Raw genomic sequence first — 21,587 nt, forward strand, 5'->3', positions numbered from 1 at the left:
GGCATGGACTATTGTGCACCTTGGGTTCCCCTTAAAATTTTATCAGCGGCCCTGTGTTTGAGGGTTGCAGCCTTTGCGCTGGGCCCATCTTCGCTTGTATCTTAAATAGGATGCACTTTGTCTTGTGATGACAGGTGAATCCTGGGATCTGGCCGTCCGTGCCACGCATGCACCGCTGGAGCGCACGAATCCAGTCGCACCGCCCTCCTGTCCGCCCGCTGCCGTGCCGGGAGGAGCAGAGGAAAGGAGAGGAGAGGAGAGGAGAAGAGAGGAGAGGAGAGAGCAGACCGGAGCATCAGCAGCATCAAGAGTCACGGTACCTTAGGGATGTGGCAGCAATCTCGACAGCTCGAAATGCCCCGTGAAATTCTTAAAGTTTGTCTTTTATGAGAGCTGAAGGCAGAGACTGAATCAAAACGCGAGAGGAGGGAGAGCGAGACGCGCGGAGGAGAATCAGCCGCTGCAGACATTTCCAGCGGTGCCTCCTCGCCTCACTGCCCCCTGCTCGGGCTCTGTCAGTCGGGATCGCGAAGCGCGTCGGAGCCGGTGTCCTGATCTGCCCGTCAGGAGACAAGAATTAGAAAAACAAGAGGCAAAGCTCTTCAGATCTCCACCTGCGTTTGGACCCCCGCGGCGCCCGCAGACGTGGAGGTGAGTGCGAGCTGGTGTTTCTGTGATGTTGGCTGTTTTTGAGTTGAGCTGATGGCTGCTGAAGGACTCGCAGGTGAGGCCACGTGGTTAGACTGATAACTACACCAGCACGCGTATTCCGGCTCTTATCGAGCTCCGCGCAGTGTGTCTCAGAGATGGAGCCCGAGTCATAACTTTCTGCACATTATCCAGCCTGCCTCACCGCTCAGGCGGCTCAGCATGTGGTGCTGCGTGTCTGATAACATCACAAATGCAATAAGTCACACTCACAGAGCATGCATCCAATTTCTCTCCAACCCGGCGACTACAGGGAAGAGTCCAGATCTTTAACTAAGTCTTTAAACACATTATGGGTCCATTGAAGGAAGTAAAACAGCAGGAGGCATTGCTTATCTAAATGAAACCTGTGCCTAATAAATACATGTCACATATGAGATCACAATTTATAAGATCACAACTTTGTGTATTATTAATGTGTTACAGCCTCATAGTGCTGAGACTAATGAATCAATATTTTGAATTAATTTATTAACATTGTACAACAGATTCACTGTACTTATGTGCTGCTTTTCTCACTCACTTATCTGAAGTCAAGTCAATTTTATACTTATATTAGAGCCTGACTGATACTGGATTTTTGGGACCAATGCTGATACCGATATTAGGGAGTAAAATAAAATCTGATGTTGGCCAATATTGTTTATTTTTATACATGAAATGCGGACACTGAAACAGAAATTTTTCACTGGTATTTATAATAATTATTAATAACAATAGTTTAAAAAGCACAAAGCATAAGTTAAAAGCATAGGCCCAATATGCAACAGTTTTATGAAAAAATAAAGGACTCTTATAAACATAATCCTTTTCAATCATCACTCGTGACAGGCTGGGTAATCAATAACTTTAAGATATCAACTGAAATAACCCAATACTAAGTAGCATTGAAACGTCTCCAGTCAAACGATTCAGTTCCGCATTTAATCCTTTTGGTACCCAGAACTGTAAAAATTGCCTGTTTATATTGTTTATATAGTAACGATCCCCAGCTCTACATATGACCCACTAGAAGTGTTTGCTGGTAGCTGTATCTGCAGAGACCCTGCCTTCTGCCTGTATATCCTTATTTTCTCATTACTTTGCTCTGCTAAGGATGTTTCACCAACCTAAAACATCTGTACATGATGTTCTGGTGCATTCAGACAAATCCTACTGGTTATCTTTAAAAAAAACATCAAATATACAAAAATGATGGCTATAAAAAAAAAAGAAAAAAAAATCAAAAGAATTTGCATAATATTCTGTAAAAAAAATATCAGACAACATATACGCTGCTACCAATACAGACAAATGTAGCTATATTAAACAATATCAAATGGATAGTATCATCTGACCAGGCACCGAAGGCACTGAGCCACACATGTTGGCCGCAGTGCACATTTTAGTTAACAAAATATTAACTTTTATTTCTTTTATTTGGTGTATGAACACATTTATACTATTGGGGGATGTAAGAATCACTTGAGGCCTACAACAATGATAAATGAGAATTAAAATGATTCATTTCCATATAACTTTTGTCAAAGCCACATGCAGCCACTGGAAAAAGGCAAGAGAGCTGCAGGTTGCCGACTCCGGCTCTAACAGAACCAGACTGGTGGACATCATGACATTATCAATGCAATAACTTTTGGGTTTGTATTGTTAGTTACAAGCAATTTGGAAAAAGTCCCCTTGAGTTATTATATTGAGGTATATTTTTCTTTACAACTTTCAGGGGTTCCCAAACTTTTTCATGCCAAGGATCCTCACAGTAGCTCACGGACCCCACTTTAACAGGAATTCGTCTTAAGGAATCCCCTCCGAGTATTTTCTTTTTTTTTAGTTTTGAAGATAAGATCTTCAAAGTCCATTCATGATTAAACTAGGACCACTCAATTACAGTCAATCAAAACAGCCAACCCCGTTTCCCTTTCTGTTGTTCCAGTTTCTTAAAAAAAAAAAAAAAAAATTATATTCCTCCTGCTCCAGGAGACCCCCTTTAACACACTGTTGGACCTTTGTTGGTCCCCAGACTCCAGTTTGACCAGAGGCCTAAATGAGTAAATGTTTAAGTGAAGACATATTTTATAGGTTGACCAATATTGAAAATATTCATTAGTTGCAACTCCATGCCAAACAAAAATAGCTTGTATCCTGTAAAAATAACATAACTTGCCTCTAGGGCCTGTCCTCCGTCACTGGCTGGCTCCAGTGTGGCTGTTAGACAAGAACAACACATCTAAACAAAAACAGAAGCACTTTGTTATGTTTTAATTTTTTTTCACTCAGTGTTTTAACTATAAACAGCTCCTCTTCAAACTGTGATATCCGCTATAAGACAAAATATGAAAAGAATACCTGAAAGGATTTTACTTTATCAACGCTGTATTGAAATTTTACCCCAACGCATCATCACCAGCGGCATGCATTGTCCTTAAAGTCGCCAAAGAATTGCATCATCTGCCAGGGCCACTCATGCACTGCGGTGCGAGTGACAGCTCCATGGCTCATCTGAAAGGCCTGTAGCAAAACAGCAGCTCATTACAAGTGCAGCAGCTCGGGCTTCCTCTGGCAGGAGGCTGCTGGCTCATTAGGGGTCACCGAGGGGCGAGTCTCCCACTATGAGCCTCAGCTTGTTACCACAGCTCTCTGTGAAACCACTATTAATTGGAATGAATTCATTTTTACTGACAGATTGAAAAGAGGTACATGAGTTAGTAAAACTATCTGTGGACTGTGGAAATCTCACTGTTGTGCTGACGGTTGCTTAAAAATGTATGGTAGTGAGGCCTTGTGGTAGACAGACAGCTCCACAATGGCACGTTGAATCCCCACAACAACCCATTGTTATCATTAAGAAACCCATTTGTGCTGACTGTCTGCACACTGCCCCTGATCTTCGGTGTTTGCCTGAAAGAGATTTGTGTAAAAGAAAAGTCCCTATTTTGTGATCCATCTCAAAAACAGTTACCCGTTATGGTTTGGTATAACAGTTCATTCAAAAGCAGGATTTGAAAACATTATTGTTTCCAGGGAAAAAAAATCTGTATATATTATCTGAGGAAAATGTATATCTTAGAGATCTTGAGAGATTTTTTTCTGTCGGTAGCTGGACACATAGAAACATTGCTGTTTATATTTAATTTTTTAATTTTATACCTATGTTTTGCAACTATCATTGGGTACTATGTCAAAAAATTTCCATCTAGCCTCAGAAACTGGTGATTGCTGATTTATTTGTGCAGTGAGTTTGCTACGTTACGTTTGCTGCCTACGTTCATTACGTATGTTCGCTCACACCAGTAAAAACCAAACTGAAATAACCAAAACTAAGTTACAATTAACTTGCCTTGTTAACTCATTGTAGAGCTGCAATGATTTATTCATTAATTTATTATGAATCAATTATTACATTAATCAACAACTATCAATTAATCAAAAAGCTTCTTAAATGTTAATATTTCCTGGTTTCTTGACTCCTTTATGAAGTAAACTGAATATCCTGGCAATATATATATATTGTTGGCAAGACATTTGAGGACATGGGCTTTGGGAAACACTGATTGAAAATTTTTACCATTTTCTGACATTTTATTTTATTTTATGACCAAACAACTAATCAATTAATCAAGAAAATAATCGCCAGTTTAATCAGCATTGAAAATAATCATCAGATGCAGCCCTAACTCATTGTAAAACACACTTCATTTAAACTCAACAGAAAAACAAAGCTCACCAAAACCACCTTCATTAGTTTTTGCAAATCTTTAACTCACTGCATTAGATGTGAAAATATTCTGGCTCCACAGGCTGTTTTCCTCCCACTCAGTGGGTGTGTGGTCTGAAGAGAAGACACACTGAAGAGTCTATAGGCTTCATCCTGTCCGCGCAAATTCCAAAGCATCTAGCAGCAAACCAGCGCCTAAACTTTCTGTGCAGTCGGCAGTTTTCCTTCAATATGTGTGAATATTTCAGATCTTTTTTTTTTCATCGAAGTGATGCACATGATTGTACTATAAGCACTGCAGCGTGTGTGGTTGAGCAAAAGAGAGAAAAGAAGCTGCATTGTTGCGCTCAGGTGTTGGTGATCGGAGCAGAGGGATTAACTTCTAACAGTGAAGGTGTCTAGTTGCAGTAAATGTACAGCTTGTTCATGAATGAAAACTGCAGAAGAAGCTTAAGAAGTTCCCATGTCCCAGCTGGAGATTCTGTGTGAGCAGAGTGAGTGAGCACACAAATGTAGATAAATCATGTATTCAGTGCCTTTTTACGGGGCTTCAACATCGCATTTACACGTTTGTCAAAATACTAGACTTGAAATCTAAATAAATGCTTCACATCTTATTTATGCCAGTCAGACACAGCTAGGACACTGGTGCAGATAGCTGCATAGATTAACATGAGATCATTTCTGTTGCGTGAGATGTACAAGTGAAAAATGTTAAAGACCGTCCCTGAGCATCAGCTCGCACTCTTTGGAGGGATACCATTAGTAAAATGAATGTCCTAAAATATTGCCCCAAATCCCTAGCCTGCAATGGACTCTACCAATCACAGACAGCCGATATATTCATCCAATCGCCCAAACCTATTTGCAACCCCACCAAACTTGCTTTACCATGGCTTTAATCAGGCCTAAGGTCTCTCTTTGTGCTGTCATGAAGACTTGATCCCTCACTGGCTTCCCATCCATGACAGAATAGGTCATTTAATCTTAGTCCTTAGCAGCATCAGACCACCATTTACCTGCTGGTTTATTTTTATATTGAGAAAGATATTAGACAAAGTAGAAAAATCTTCATATCATTATCACATTTGTACATTGTTGTGAAGTTACTGCCTTGCCCTGTGCAAAGCAAAACAAAAAAAAAAAATGTTGTGAGGCAGTTCTGTAAAGAACAGACCAGGTGCATGAAGACAGTTAAGTGAAGAAAAGAGCTGCACCTGAGACATGAGTCCAGTGGTCACACACTGCTCTATCCAACTGCAGTATTTGCGCTCTTTGAACATAAGGGGTTATTGCTGTGCTGTGTAGCTCTGGAAATACTGGATGGATTCCAGCTGTGAATGTTGGTATGAAGCAGGAGCCATGCTGGTGCTTAATCTTTCCCAGCTAAAAAATGACTAGACTCTTAAATAAAAATGAGTCATACGTTTTGCATTCATTCATACTGTACAAGTAATTTAAATAAAGTCATTTTTCTCAAAGGGAAAGAGGGGCTTCCATTGACCCTGTGTGCTCAGGCAGAACGTAAACCTTAAAAGCTCTAATCCGTCTAACTTTTTGAATGGAATTACATGCAGGCTTTTTTCTGTTGCCATGCCAGCGTTAACACAGACATTTTAGAAAGACAAGATGAAAATGTCCATCCTTTATTAACTCTTTCAAAGTTTGTCAGCGGGGTTTAATAACTTCCTGAGACAGTTTCCTGCAGTCAGTCTCAGGTATATATGACCAGTCATTCTTTTGTGACAAAACAGTATTTTGAGGGGGTTTACAATTTTCACTCTTCAGTTATGCTGGGAAGATATATTTTAAAAGATCAAACTCTTGGCTATTAAATCTTGTAACAGGCCAACCTTCTAGTGATTTAGTTTTTTAATAAGTATAGACTTTCAGAATTGACAAAATGTTACATTTTTTCATTTCACATCATAGTCTTAGTGAGTGGTCATGTTATTTTTATAAGTTACTAAGATTTCTTTTAATGCTAACCAAAATACACAACCATAATTACACCATAATTCTATTTTAGCTTTGATTTAGAAGGGCTACAGAGTTGACATGTTATGGTTGAGACATGATGTGATAGCAATCTTATTTATTTGTCAAAAATAGCAAGCTTACCAGAGCCTGAGCAGGGTTCCTGCCTTTTTTTTAAGCCAGAAAGTGAGACAGGAGTCCTTAGGGTATAGCTGAACCTTTTTTGTGTTTTAGGAAAAATCTGACGGTGTTAATGGAAATCAGGGACACAATTTTAAAGGTTCAACATTTTCATTAAAAAAGTGATTATGAAAACAAAGATGATTATAATAGCACATTTGTATACCTATGTTATCAGTAGGAATTGTTAGTTTTAGATTTTGAAGACTTTTAACACATTTTTAAATTGTTTGAAGTCGCAAATTCTGTCAGGGACAAGGTTGTTATATGGAACAGAGCAAGTTTAGAAATTAAAAAATGAAAGCAAACCAAAACATTTTATAAATTACCTTTATTTCATATATATAAATCGCTTAATAATAAATGTTTACCTAAAATTAGAGTGTAGTTATTAATCATTTTTAAAGTTTTTTTTGTAGGATGTGATTTATTGCAGTTCTCAAGAATGGGTGTGATATAATCACTGGAAGTGCTCTTGAAAATGCTGAAACAGTATCTCCCTGTCAACAGATTCTTTTCAGTTTATACAGGAAAAAAGAAATTAAGACTCAGATTTACTTTTTTTAAAGACATTTCTCACAGTGAACTTTTAGCTGCTGAGAGACACTAATGATTGCAACAGCATCCACTCAGGTAGTCTGGGCAGCCACTCACTTGATTTTTCCGTGAAAGGTTAGACAAATGCCACAAATAATTGTCGGTCTGCCTCTTGACCGTACTCTTCCCCCCAGTGTCTTACCATGTTGATTATGTGAGGTGGTACGGGTCGTGAAAGTCTGGGCAGCTGGAATCTATTGGGCAGCCGTTAAGCTTTGCTGTTACACAGAGGATGTGAGGCGTAAGCGTCAGAGAATGAAGCCTGCTTCAGCGACAGTGGATCTGACCTCCGGTCTATGTTCAGCTGTTGTGAGGAGAAATCTTAATGCCAGCACTGACTGAATGACTGAGTTACTGACTGCCTTCCTGCCTGGCTCAATGAGTGAAAGAATGGACTGTATTTACAGCGCGCTTAGTGCCAATGCCAAGTTTATCTGAGGAAGGAGTTGAAACACTCCAGGCATGAATCCAGACTGTATAGTCATACACTGTGAGATGCATTGATGCTGCCGTCAAGTGCTTAGCTGGTTCAGTGAGCATCGTGATGCTAAGCATGAATATCATGTATATTAAGAGAGGGGAGAGGAGAGGTCTCAAGCTCTGGGTATATTCAGTCCCATATGCTCAACATAATGTTTTGCTTCAACTTCAGGAAGACAGAACTAGTTGTAGTCAGACACCCAGCGTGTTTTCGTGAAGTTCACCTTGAATGCCAGCATCTGCTGTAGAAGTTTGTGCAGTTACTTTTATAACAGGAACTTTTTTTTTTAAACTGAAGTGTTCCTGAGAATCCAACAAAAACTCATCTTTCATTAATTCAGTCTGAAGGAAAATCTTTCTTTGCAATTTGCAAATTCTGCTGTCTGTCCATTTTCTTCCAATTTTACCTCCATTTTCACTCAACCAAGCCATTTACAATTTGAGGTGCATTACTATTAGTTACATAACTGTAGTCAACTTCTAATAGCAGCCAACAGACCCCTCAAATATATTCATTTTGTGCTGCAGGACAGTAAGAATGTTAATTTACATACACTATCTAAGCTGTGAAAAGCCTGACAGTTAAACACATAACAAACACAAAAGAACTTTAGTGGTGGTTACTGATGGTGAGGTGAATGTAAAATTGAGTGATGAAAATTAAAACTCCCATCTGTTCATTAAAGGTGCATTCAGGTTATCAAAATATTTATCACTTTTAGCGCGCTGAGTCATGCCTGAAATGGACCTACTCTGGAGTGGGGGCCAAAACAAGTTTGACCTGCCTTCAAGAAGATGGCTGTGGTGACAACCACCCTTTTGTCCAACTCGAACAAGCATGTGTTGTGATATTTGACTCGTGTGTGCAGGAGAGCACAGAGAAAGAGATTTTAAAAGTATCTGTGACTGTGTGTTCAGCTCTCAGTACTTCAGAAGATAATCTATGACGTGTCAAGTTACCGCTGATTTCCTGGTTTTGCTGCTTCATAATAAAAGCTTATGAATCACGCAATATCACAGGACCTTTCTTGTGAAGAATTTATAGGAAGTTCAGTGTTGGTTCACTGTTTTACAGCTGCATGATTCAAGCTGGACCACTTGTCTTCAATTAAAAGACACACCTTGAATCGAGTGGCCCTGTTGTAATGGAAATTCAAATCCCTGTCATTTAAGGCTGACGTGCCACATCACACCGAGTCAAACCAAGCCAGCACATGCAATTGAAAAAGGGGTAATAACTGCATGAAACTTCATGGGTAGCCTTTTGTCAATGTTGTGTAAATTAAATATTTGGACGTTTATAAAGCATAGGCTGATTTATCTTCACTAATAATTTGATGGATTCATGCTAATGTGCATTTTCAGACATATTTTAATATTTGACAGAAAAAAGAACTATCAAACTATCAAATAAAAATGGTGGCCCCTCTGCAGTAACTAAGTCCTCCTAGAGGTCATGAGCCGCCTGTTAATGTTTAAAAATTCAGAAGCTAACTACAATTACAGACTGTAGAGAAATAACAGGTTTGATGTTATGTCAAAGACGTCTATGTGTCGTGTTGCAGAGACATTCTAACCAGCTAGCACATCCTGTTTGTCCCCAAGTAACAAGTGTTTGTGTCAAACTGACTGCTGATGATCCTCTAGCTGCATGTGGCCCTTGTTTGAATCTTTGGCTATTTGCTTCAAATATAAATATCTGTGATTAAAATCATACTAAGGACATACAAAAGCTACATTCAAAAGGCAACATATGACATAAAGCATTACATTAAATAGAACAAAGATATCAAAGAAGCTTATTTCATGGTCAGATCTGTGTGTTTGGAAGCAATAAATCTGTCATAAAAAACCTGACAGAACCATCGACCATCAGCTTCAGATGGGGAGGGAGAGGAAGACAAAGACAAAGAGAGAGACTTTATTAAGGTATAGGCACCTCTGACCTGCTATTACAAAGTGAAATAAAAAAAAAAACCTCACCACCTCCTGAGAAATTGTGGCTTGAGAGGCTGCTGATCTGAATGCTCTGGCAATGACGCACAGGCAAACAAAAGAGCACATGAAAGCAGCCCATTGGCCTTGATACATAACCTAAAAATAATTTCTTCAGCACTGACTTTAAAGAGAAATTTGCAAGATATTGACTATAATAAATCATAAATTGACCATGACATGTCTTTCGAGATTAAAGACAAAATGTGAAGTTGAAATACTTGCTTCTTTGACAACAAAGCCACAGAAACCGTGTCCTCCTTTGACATTTCTAGTTTGATCTGTAACTTGGGTTATTGTTTCTGGTTAATTAGATTTAAAAATAATGCAGAATGTTCACAGAATCAGTACGTGTCTGTTTATGAGTCATAAGAAATCATGAATAATCTTGTAGAAGGAGTAGATGTTTTTAACGATTGAATTGAGCAAAATCTTAATGGAGTCTTGCAGGCAGTGAGACAGGCAGTCACTTAACTCAAACTCCAGAGTGTGTATTTACAGAGCAGTGAGCAGAATAATGGTCTTACACTGACAGACAACTGACTGTTCTAAACTGATCAACTTACAGTGTAGGACTCATCATCATTTGTTATTGTCAAATTACAATATTGCGCTCCTGCCTGAGCTTCCTCGAGTCTGGGGAGGAGGTGGGGGAAACGACTTGCTTCAGCCATAGATTGTATACTAAAAACAGTTTCAGCCTCTATTCCATCTATAGCTCCATCTGGCTATTTGGACTGTAGTACTAATTTTTTGATGCACAATTTTTACATATTGCTCCTTTAAATAACTGTCTTTTACTGAAAGCTGGTATTTGAATGTCTCATAATCTTGTTTGCATTTGGCAAAGTTCTTGTATGGCTGCTTGTGTGTAGACATTTAACATTTGAGATTACATTTTTGTTAAATTAAAAAGGTTAATGTTGAGTCAGTGCTGATGTACAATACCATATACAACTGCAGATTTGTACTTTGCATGTTTGACCCGAGATCACTGTGTGATGTCTGATTGTACTGATCCAGAGTTACTTTAAATTGATGTAGCAGATGCTGCAGAGTGCATAGGGATGTTTTTGTCTGCATTTATGCTTGAATTAGGAAAAAAAAAAGCTTCACAAGCATATATTTTCTTTAAAGAATAGGACCTTGCTCACGGGAAGAAAATTAAATGGAGACAGAAAAACTGGGAGCCTGAAGCAAGAAGGAAGACATTTAAGTTTGGCTCAATGCATTAAGTTTAAAGAGGGATTTACATTTGTAAGTTTCACATGACCTTAAGGTGCCATAAAATACATCAGACTATCATAACATCATCAAGCACCATGCCCACGCCAGCTTTTTTGGGCAAAAGAATATCACTTTCACATATATATTCACTGTCACTTACTACTGATGGAGAGCTTGAGTGGGAGGCTGCAGTCATAGGCTACAGCAGCAGCAGTAAACATGACTGTCGCTTCCAACTAAATCTCAGCCCATACAGTTGGTTATTAACAGGTTGGTTTATTACAGACAACACTAGGCCCTACACTACTTGAACAGATGTACGGGTAAGTAATGCCTGGCCACTGTGTTGAGTCATTGATCCACTTGGACGGGGAAGACTGAAGGCGTGATGATGGCTGATTGATCAACCTTAATTTCTAAAGGCATCACGAACACTCCAGCTCAGGCAAGATCACAAAACAATCATTAGAAATGTCTAGACTGCAGTCACATGACTGAGACGTGAAAAATTATACCAAAGATTAAAAAACACTATGAGGTGGTCAACTAAGAATGAATTGCAGTATGCAAAATGTGTGGGTAGAAAATTAGGGAAGAAGATGCAACAACTTCTACCTTTGTTGAATGATAACTCTAGGCTAATATTAACACAGTGAGCTAATGCTTAGCTTAACTGATAAGTTACTTTGAAAATCAATCAGGCTGGAAAATCACTGTTACATTATGACTGTTTAGGACTTGGGACTTGCCTGTCTTTGACTTTGAACCAGACTTGGGACTTGAGTATAAAGACTTGACTTACATATGACTTGCAAAACAGTGGCTACCTCTGAACATGTCTATAAAACAAAGGCCTGTTTGATATGAAAGAAATAGATCTGCAACCATTAGTTGATTCAGTCGACTGAAAGACAGTTAATTGCTAACTAATTTGATAATGGCGGTTGATAATTTTGATTAATCGTGTCAGTCATTTTGCAAGAAAAAAAATCAAACATTTACTGGTTTTGTCTTCTTAAATGTAAGGATTCACTGCTGTCTTTGTCATTTACCATAGTACTGTAAATGAAGAGTCTTTGGGTTTTGGACTTTTGGTTGCTCAAGAGAAGCAATTTGAAAATGTCACTTTTGGCCTTGGAATTTGTGATGAGCATTTTTCACAATTTTTCATTTTAAAGACTAAAAATTAATCAGTTAATTGTGAAAATAATTGGCAGTTTAATTGATAGTGAAAATTATCAGTAGTTACAGCCTTAGTGTACAGATTTGTCAAAATTATAATCCAAAAAACAAGTCAAATTGCATTGACTTCCCCTAAAAAGAAGTGCGGCCTCAACATTTTGGGAAGCACCTGCATGTGCCGATCTGATGTATAGTGTGGTCTGATGCCATTTTACATTAATGTACTACTGGACTTTATGTATTTTAAATTTAAAGCGACTTTGGCCAATACAATAAAAAAGTCCCAATATGACAATAGATGAAACTGTAGCTTTTGGGGGCCTTCCAATCCTCTGCACTTCCTCTTGTGATTCATCTCTGCTTTAACAATTCCCTTTTACCCCCAGTTTCTGATTTGGCTCCTCATTTTGACTTCCTTTGAGAGGGTTTCAAAACCACATTCATAACACATTTTAGGGAAAGTTCTTTGTACCTAAAGCTCAAAGAGAGGAGCTTTATAACTCTCTTCCAATGCTTCACATACGTGTCAACCTCATGTGTTGTGGAGCTGCAGTTTCCAGCTGTTAGAGAGCAGTTTAAGCCATTCATACAGTGATTCATTCGACACTGAATACTTCATTTGTATTACAGCTCTGTAATGTATTATTTAGAGTGGTTTTACCTTGGCTGTTTGTATCACCTTTATAGCTGTGAATTATTAAATCTGTGTGAACCTTCGGTGTTTTATGAATGTCGCTAATAGTGAAAATGTAAGAAATGTAAGACCTTAAGAAAATTGTTCAAATGCATCAATACATTAATTTATAGATGAATCATCAGCTTTATGGTTTTAAGTCATCTGAATAAAAAGAAAACCTCACAAGGCAGAAAAACACCGTACCTAAACACAACAAGACATAGATGGAAATCTCACAACATTGTTGAGTTTTCAAACAGCTAGAATATTGCATCAACTGTATGTTACTGGCTTTGTGCATTTTCTTTATGAGTAACATTGCTATAACTAGAATAAAGTTCTGCCTCTGACTATTTCCTTTTAAAACATCTGTGCACCTGGAACTCTCTGGGGCTCAAAAAGACAAAGAGTGTACACTGTATCTGTATGTTAGAGTGCTCTTCTTCTGTGCTGCGTGTACTTCAGAACAAGCCTGCTATTCTTTCCAACACAGATAAACTCTACAGCTAAATTTCTGCTAGACTTAGTTTATCTGCTCAAGTTCTTACACGGTCTTTCTTTAGGGAGATGAATATGAAAAAATCCCCATAAGAGTAAACCAAATAAAAAGTAATTTGTGAGACTTGAGATGAGATAAAAATGTAAAAGGAGAGATGAGCATCCGATGCCCCAAGTCTCTCTCCTCCAGAGCTCCCCGGAGCACAGCAGCTGTCTGTGGGTGAGAGGTGGTTCTGTCCCTCTGCTTCTTCCGGTACAGTTAGTAAATCTACAGTAGATTGATGTATAACGTAGGAAAATAGAAACTCAAGTACACATACGTTAAATGTGTACTCCAGCATGTCGACAAACTATTACTTTCCACCTCTAGTTCGAATGTGCATCAGTTAGAAACAGGTGAGATTATATAAATGACACAACAGTAGCCTGATGAGCCTGATTTTTGTCCTCACAATCAAAAACAACAAACCTTGTATTATTCAGAGTTAACACTGAGCTGTAAACAGGTTCAAATAAAAACACTCAGCTGTCCATAACTGGGGAAAAGTTGCTTATATAGCAAGATTAAGTCTCCTTGTGTTTTGAAGTGGAATGATCTTACACTCACTGAAGTGCACTTTGCCTGCTTCATCTTCCATGTCTACAGCCATTTCCCCTCAGCGTCTCCCCCGCTGCTGCTCATTTAGCATAATGTGACTTTCTGCCCATTAGAAGCCAAGAAGGGTTGTACTCGCACAGTTTATCGCTGAGGTCAGCCCCACAAAGACTTACTTCTTTCTTAAGGTTTTATGTTTGTGTGTGAAATAATCGATAACTTGTTGCTGTGCAGTCCTGTGACCCAGCATAGCAACGTCGCTGCCAGAGGGTCAACTCCCGCCCCCCGTGCACAAAAAATAGATTTCACTACAAGTAAACGTGAGCTCTACCCTTGTAGGCAGTTTTGGTTTTCTGCGTTGAGGTTTTGAGGTACGCGTCTTGGAGAGCTCTGCTTCCATCCCAGTACAATGGAGACGCCAGTGACAGTTTTCATTTGAAATACTTTCTACCGCAGAAATAGTCCCTGTGAAAGCAGATGACAATGAGTTTTTAAAATGCAATTTTTCACCGCTTTCGGGAGCACAAACGAAATTCCTTTCATCTCTTTTGTATGGGTGTGGAGACAGATGTTTCAGAAGAGAATACCTCAAAATCTTGGCAGATAAAACTAAATCAATTTGCACGGCTTGTTATTGAAAAATTAGAGATGTCTCTGTCCTGATATCAGTGTTGATATCCCAGCTCAGCGTATCTGCAGATACTATTTCCTGATCCAAAATCTTTTTTTCCCTCATATTTAAAGTCAGCATACACACACATGTAAAACCTGCGAGGATCATTTTTATATAAAGTAATGTGAGGGCAGGGGTTTTTGTGGCGCTAAAAGCTGCCCTGACAAAAATGTTTAAAGTGATCAGTCGGATAATTAATTAGTAAATCACACATACAACGACTCAGGACTTGACTTGAGACTGGGAATGTTAATGGTTAATAATCAATCAATTAATCACTGTTGAGAACATACGGATTAAAAATCTATTAATTGATAAGTATTAAAGTAATTGCTCCTCATTTGATATTGTTTTGTGTTGGGGAGTTGCGGAATAAGGAAATTTAAACTTGAAATGAAGAAAAAAAAGTTTTGTGGCTCATTAATTATTGATGATTTATAAATTGATTGATCATTAGCGTTTTCAAGCCAACAACACTACTTGTCCTCAGACTCAAGATCTGGGACTTGGATTTTTTTATTTTTTTTGCAGATTAACATAACTTAATGTTCCTCCTTTACAGTCATGCAAGACTTGAGACTCTGCAAGATTTGACTTGGATTTGCAAAACATGACTTGTGAGCATCTCTGATCAATTTACAGAAAACAGTAGGGCTGCAACTGAAAACTATTGTCATTGCCAATTATTGGTTGATCATTTTCTCAATTAATCTATTAGTTGTGTGGTTTGAAATGTCAAAAATGGTGACATTGTCCTCAAATGTTTTGTTTTGTCCAAGTCGAAGACATTAATTACTGCCATAAGAGGGCTGAAGAAAAAGAAAATTTGAGAAGCTGAGATTTTGGACTGTTTTTTAAATTAAAAAATGACTCAAAACAACTAATGAATGATCAAAACAGTTGGAGATTAATTCTATAATCAATTAATAATCATTTAATCATTGCAGCTCTAATCGACAGAAATCATTATTATTATTATTATTATTAATCATTTATGTCATTTATCAAAGAAAAATGGAAAACGTGCTGGTTCCAGCCTCTCAAATGTGAGAGTTGGATTTTGAACAGAAGGTCATGCAAAACATCTTAAGGGTTTTGAATTTTTCAAATTAATTTTTTGGTGCTTTGAGCACCACAAGCTGAGTGCCATTGTTTTATTGTATTATATTAGTTTTATTATACTGGAGGGAAGGCAGACATCTCTACAGCTCATATCTCAAAAACTTTGCAGCTCACACCAAAAAAAATCTAGATGGACCAAAAGCACTACAGGCTGGAGGAAAAATATATATTTTTTTATTTTGGTGTTAACAGTCACTTTTAGTCACTGCATTTGACTCTGGGGAAATTCAATGCTTTTTTTTCATTTTCTGACATTTTATAGACTATGTGATAAATCTTTTGCTGACTCAAAGAGTAGCTGCAGTTACACTTTTTATTATACCTGTTAAAATTCTATATGAGAAGAGGTCAGAGCTATTATATGCAGTACATTAGAGTTGTACCAGTCTTCTTGTTGTCTGTAATTAGGGCTGTAGAGATGATAATGGGAGCTAATGGATTGCTAGACTGCAGCACCAAAGTGCCAAAGAATCAAAGGAAGACAGTGAATTCCCTCATGAAATATGCATCAATGACAGTGAAATAAAGACCAAAGGCAAGCTGTGTTTGTTTGGAGAATGGGGTGGAGGGCTGGTTGAAATAGGTTGCATAACTATGCCATATTGCCATTCCTTTTTTCTTTTTTTTTCTACATTCACACCAGCTGTTGATGTAGTCATGAAGCAGCTTTGATCAGCTAGAGGTGGTGTGCCGAGGTTGACGTTACAGATGTGGACCTGAAGGCGACTGAGGCTGCCTGCGTGCCTGTCTTATTTTTTTTTTTAATTTTTCATCAAGGAGTTTTGTTTTCTGAAGCTTCTATTTGGAAAATAAGAGAGGTCATAATCTTACAGTTATTCAGGAACTTTAACAGATCTGACTTTTAAAAAATAATACTTTTGATTGTCCAGAAGGGCTTCCTTGGCTCACTGTTTTGATAATTTGATCACATGATTGTATAGAAAACCCACTAATATGTGCAGGTGGTAAATGTAGAACAGCGGAACAGCGTACAAAGCAGTACATCAAACTCAAACAGACTCCAGTAAACAATGAAACCTTCATGAATAATTGCTCCCAATTGCTCCCCCCTGATGGAGTCACCAGGATTACCAATAAACAGCTGAATATGAGGCTGTCTGTGCTGATATTTACTCCTCGGCAGTCCCACATTTAACAGTTCTCAGTGAGCCGTTAAATTCTGCTCACTGAAAACTCCGATTGACAAAAGTGCAAACTCCAGAAGTCAGCATTTGTACAAGGCGCCTTGGGAAGGAAATTCAAATAGCACAGTTGATGCACCTGCGACTGAAGCTGTTCATTGTCGTCACTAATTTATCACTGGAATTTCAGGCAACACAGGTGTTCAGACAGAGTATACAGGTCTGGAGATTAGTGTTGGAGGAGCCGATTCACTGAATGTCTGGAGTTCAGTCATAGAAAACTTCTGGAAACAGAGCAACTTAGGAACTATTTTCAGAAGTTTTCCTAAATTTATGATAATTTAAGAAAAAACTTTAGTGAAAGAGTTTATACATACACACAAAAAGTTAAACATAATGTTTTCATAGTAGGGCTGCACAATATGATGAAAAAAAATCAAATTACAATTATTCTGATGAATATTTTAATGGTGTTATGATTCACAGTTAGTGGTAATGACTGTTTGTGCATCACAATTTTCATTGTAATGAAAACAAAACATAATGAAATCAGGATGAGGTGACATTTTTGTATTAAAAAAAACATGTTTTCTTACTGGAGAACAGGATTTGTAAGCCATGGCATCTCTGGAGCACCACAGTACTTTATTATAATGCTGTTTTTAAATCATTGCAGCTTCTGCATTTTGGAAATTGCACTTGGCCCCATAGTAACTTCAATAATATTTTGATTAATTGTGCAGCCCTATTACATAGTAACTGTTAGTATTAACACTACAGTGAACATCAGTTATCCATGACAGTACAGAGAAAGATGAAAACAGACATTTTCTCAGCTGTAGTTATGTTTTTCAGATTAATGTCGGTTAAATTAGACGGCAGTTTTAACAGGACAATAAATGTACTTTAGCGCGTACAAATTTAACCTTTCATTTAGATGAGGAGAGATTTCCTATTTCGTCATGTTACTTAAACTCGCTTAAAGTTTTACTGTTTTACATGCTTCCCAGTGAGCACCCACTGGGATTTAAATGTCAATTTCTAGTTGAAAGCAGGTTGATCGGTTTGAACATAAGACCTCTTTTCAACCCCTTTCAACTAGTTAAAATGTGGTTACAGCATCGTTTCAAAAAACACAAATTTGTTTCATCATTTTGATAATTTGTCGATTTATCAGTTGAAACAGATGATATTGAGCAATTTGAAGGCATTTCTCCAGTCATATTTCACTGGTGGGTAAAATCTGGTCTAAATGAAGACATAATTTCAACACATTTCATATTTCATATAAAATGTCATAAAGCTGAACTGTACCGGTCGTGTGCTGCCAACAACAAGCTTCCAGGACATTGTAATGTGAGAAGTTCTTAATGTGAGATAAAGAAATAACACTTCTTGCTGAACTCTTGCTGTTCATGCGGTTACAGCTCCAACTATGCCAAAGATATATGCAGTGGGACGTAGTGTAAAGAGCGACAGAGAAGCCGGTGGTGTTTGTTGAGTGGTTAAGCTACAGGATGTGCACCCTGATGACCTGATTGATCCAAGACATACCTGTGCCAAATATTTTTTCTGGCTTTGAACTGAGAAGTTTCAAAGTATTTTCCCTAATTTGGTCCCAAATGATGATCGTTTTTTATTTACACTTTGTAGAGGAAGAAAAAATTCCACTTTTGCAAATCCCAGAGAAATATGATCTAAATGTTGTCATTCAATCATCTTCAAATAGTCCTAGTTGACTTTTAAACATCTTTTCCACTGAAAAAAAAAATCTCACTGGGTTATAAGTTTGAAACAACATTAAACACTGAAAAATCATAGCCGGTTGCATAGACTATTGTTCAACTTGGAGTGTGCATAATGTTGGTCTTGTAAAACAATATACTAGCTTCAGAAAAATGAAAATGAACACTTGCCGTACACAACCAAAGTCTTTGCCAAAATGTAGCTGAAATCACTATGTGTCTTACTCTGTGGGAAGATGTTAAATTTGAACCCTTCACACTCACGGCAGTTTGAATTTGTTATACCACTTTTGTTTTGTCTCATTTATTATAAATATTGCTGCATGCCTGTGGGGCGGCTCACTCTGAGCACTGAGTTTTTGATGGTGAATTTGATGTAGAGAAAATGACACTGGTGTGGGTCCAAGCACCATATGCTTATGCCAGCAGTTCTACCACCTACTGTGACTGTAGCCTGCAGAAGTGGATCAGATCATTACTGTCTGTCGGCCAAGAACTGGACTCTGCATTAGGGCTGCAACAAACCATTATTTTCATTGTTGATTAATCTGAGTAATCGTTTTCTCAATTCATGTTTGGTCCATGAAATGTCAGAAAATGGTGGAAATGGAAAATCTGTGTTTTCCAAAGGTGACATCCTCAAATATAATGTTTTGTTCACAACACAAATATGTTTACTGTCATAGAAGAAACAAGAATATTCACATGTGAGAAGCTGAAATCAAAGAATGTGTACAGTTTCTGTTAAAAGATGACTCAAAGATTTCAAGCGATTATCAGAGTTCAGCGATTAATTTACAACTTATTCATTCACTAATCATTGCAGCTCCATCCTGCATCACTATTCAGTGAGACTGAAGTGAGAGTGGAGACAGTTTTAATTTAATAAATTCTCGTGGATTTAGAACACCAAACCAGAGTGACATGGCAGCAGAGGAGAGACGTTCTAAAAACTGCTTATAGGATTTGTACCATTCGTAGCACAAAAGTACACACTGTATCTGAGGGTTGGAAGGTTGTTTTGAAGATCCAGTGACTCATTTCAAGCCTTTAGAACTCCATCTCAAGCCAAAACAGAAGCATTACTTTTATTAAAGTATTTTTATGGTGATACATTACCTTGAGACCACAGCTTTTGGCCAGATGTCAGCTCTATTAACCGAACATAGTGGTCTCTTTTGTAATAATATGACTTATGTCTGCCCCCTGAAGTTCCAAGATTCGAATCATCAATTGAAGACTCCTCAGTCGAGCAGTGTTTCTTTTTCCTTTTTCAGTCATTGTGTGTTACAATAAAGGGATAAAACAGACAGGATTACAAGAGATAACACTTAACTGATGAATCCTAAATAAGAGGAATCATAAATACATTTTAACAGTTGTATATTAGCTGGGACGGTTATTAAAAGCAGTCCCTTCAGGAGGTTGCAATGTTGCGATTGCAAAACTTGAGCCAGCAAATTCAGCCAATCCCTGTGAATTCTGCACAAACGTACAATTTTTCTGCAAATTCGAGCAATCATCATAGCTTCCTCCCAAACTCCTTGTGCATTTTTAGGCTGCAACAATCCCAAGAAAGGCCTGTGAAGTTCTGAGTCATAAAAGAGTGATAGAGCCAGAGTGCAGGTGACGCACTTTCAGCCATTTCACCAGAGGGCACTACAGAGCATGCAGGTCAGGTGACACTTGCTTGTTTGCTTGTGTTTTTTGCCACCAGAACGTTTGGATTGTTACTGTTAGTGTCTGACAATATTATGGAAGGGATCACGACACTGAGGGAACATTTGTAAAGAGTAAGATATGTTTGGTTTAACCAGAAACAGTTGTTTTATCAATCAGCTTCATTCAAACTCAACAGAAACAAAATACAACTGTCTTGGTTCGTCTTTTCAATTGTCCAACAATTACCAACTTTAGTTTGGTTGAAATAAACCCTTAATTCATGGCATGCAGCGTAGGTGGCATTTATAAGAGGAAGCACACTTTTACTTTCTCTGACTGTGTGAAAATAAGGGCTGCACAATTAATCTTGGAAAAAAAAAATTGCGATCTTGAGTCATACATTGATGCGCTCTTATTTCTAAATGATGATTATTCACTTGCTCCTATAGGACAAACAACCCCAGCAGCCAGACCACACAAACCTCAATAATGCAAATGTCATACAGTGCATTGCCATTCTATTTTCTTTTATGTCCTGCAGCATTTAAGTTAATCATTTTGAATAAGTGTTCCAAAGAAAGAGAGGATAAGAGACTTGAGGTCTCTCTTGAGGGTCTGTCTCGACAGCATCCATCTCAGGCATGTGTTTTAACATGAGCGTCTAAAAGTGTAATAAATGATTCTGTTGGAAAAATTAAAACTGAGAGAATCGTGATCTCAGTTCTTATGGAGAAAAGTCATGATTCACATTTTAGCAAGAATCGTGCAGCCCTGGTAATATTCTGATGGTTCCACATTACAGATGATGAAGAAAGACATTAAAATGCACATCTTACCAGTAAAGCAAAGTCATGTAATTTAGTGTGGTGCACTGAACTGAAGAAAAATAACTAATTGTTGAATATTCATATTGAACGGCCATATTTGATTCTTCTGGAAAAAAAAAAAATCTTAGGTAGGGACAGCCCTAATGGCTTCCCTCTTTGAACCAGTTAGAGGCCATGTACCAACTGTACCAGAGACCTGTTATGTCGCATTTCCTCAGCCGCGAGAGAGATCGATAAATGTCAGCGCTTACTCAATATCCTGTTATTATGTCCACCTCTATCCCGAGATACACACACATACACAACGTCAGCAGGTGTCTCCGAGAAAATCTAATTCCGCCGCTTCCTCGAGCTCCGTTTCTTCAGGTACACATATGCCGTCACCCCTTAAATTGAGCTCATGAATTATTGAAGTCTGTCCCGCTGCTCTGACCCTAAACTGTAATTAGTTTTGCCCAACACTTCTCATCATGATACACTTTGTGAGCTGCAGGAGGGGGGCAGAGTTGAGGTGGGGGGGTGTGTGAACACATTGTCCCTTTAAGACAGGAAAACTGGAAAGTGGAAGAGAGCAAGATAGGGAGAACCA

The 21,587-nt window shown here is 38.1% G+C and overlaps 1 protein-coding gene across 1 annotated transcript in view; it reads left to right on the top strand.

Moving 5' to 3' along the window:
- Positions 1 to 254: 254 nt before the first annotated feature.
- mgat4c (mgat4 family member C) overlaps positions 255 to 21,587 on the top strand; it is a 148,211-nt gene continuing 126,878 nt past the window's right edge. The window contains exon 1 of the mRNA XM_084734277.1: positions 255 to 651. The gene's annotated coding sequence lies outside the window, so the exon portion shown is untranslated. The remainder of the gene's footprint in view (positions 652 to 21,587) is intronic.

This window comes from Lutjanus erythropterus, chromosome 13, assembly GCF_056507025.1.
Source record: "Lutjanus erythropterus isolate fLutEry1 chromosome 13, fLutEry1.hap2, whole genome shotgun sequence".
Classification (NCBI taxonomy): domain Eukaryota; kingdom Metazoa; phylum Chordata; class Actinopteri; order Lutjaniformes; family Lutjanidae; genus Lutjanus; species Lutjanus erythropterus.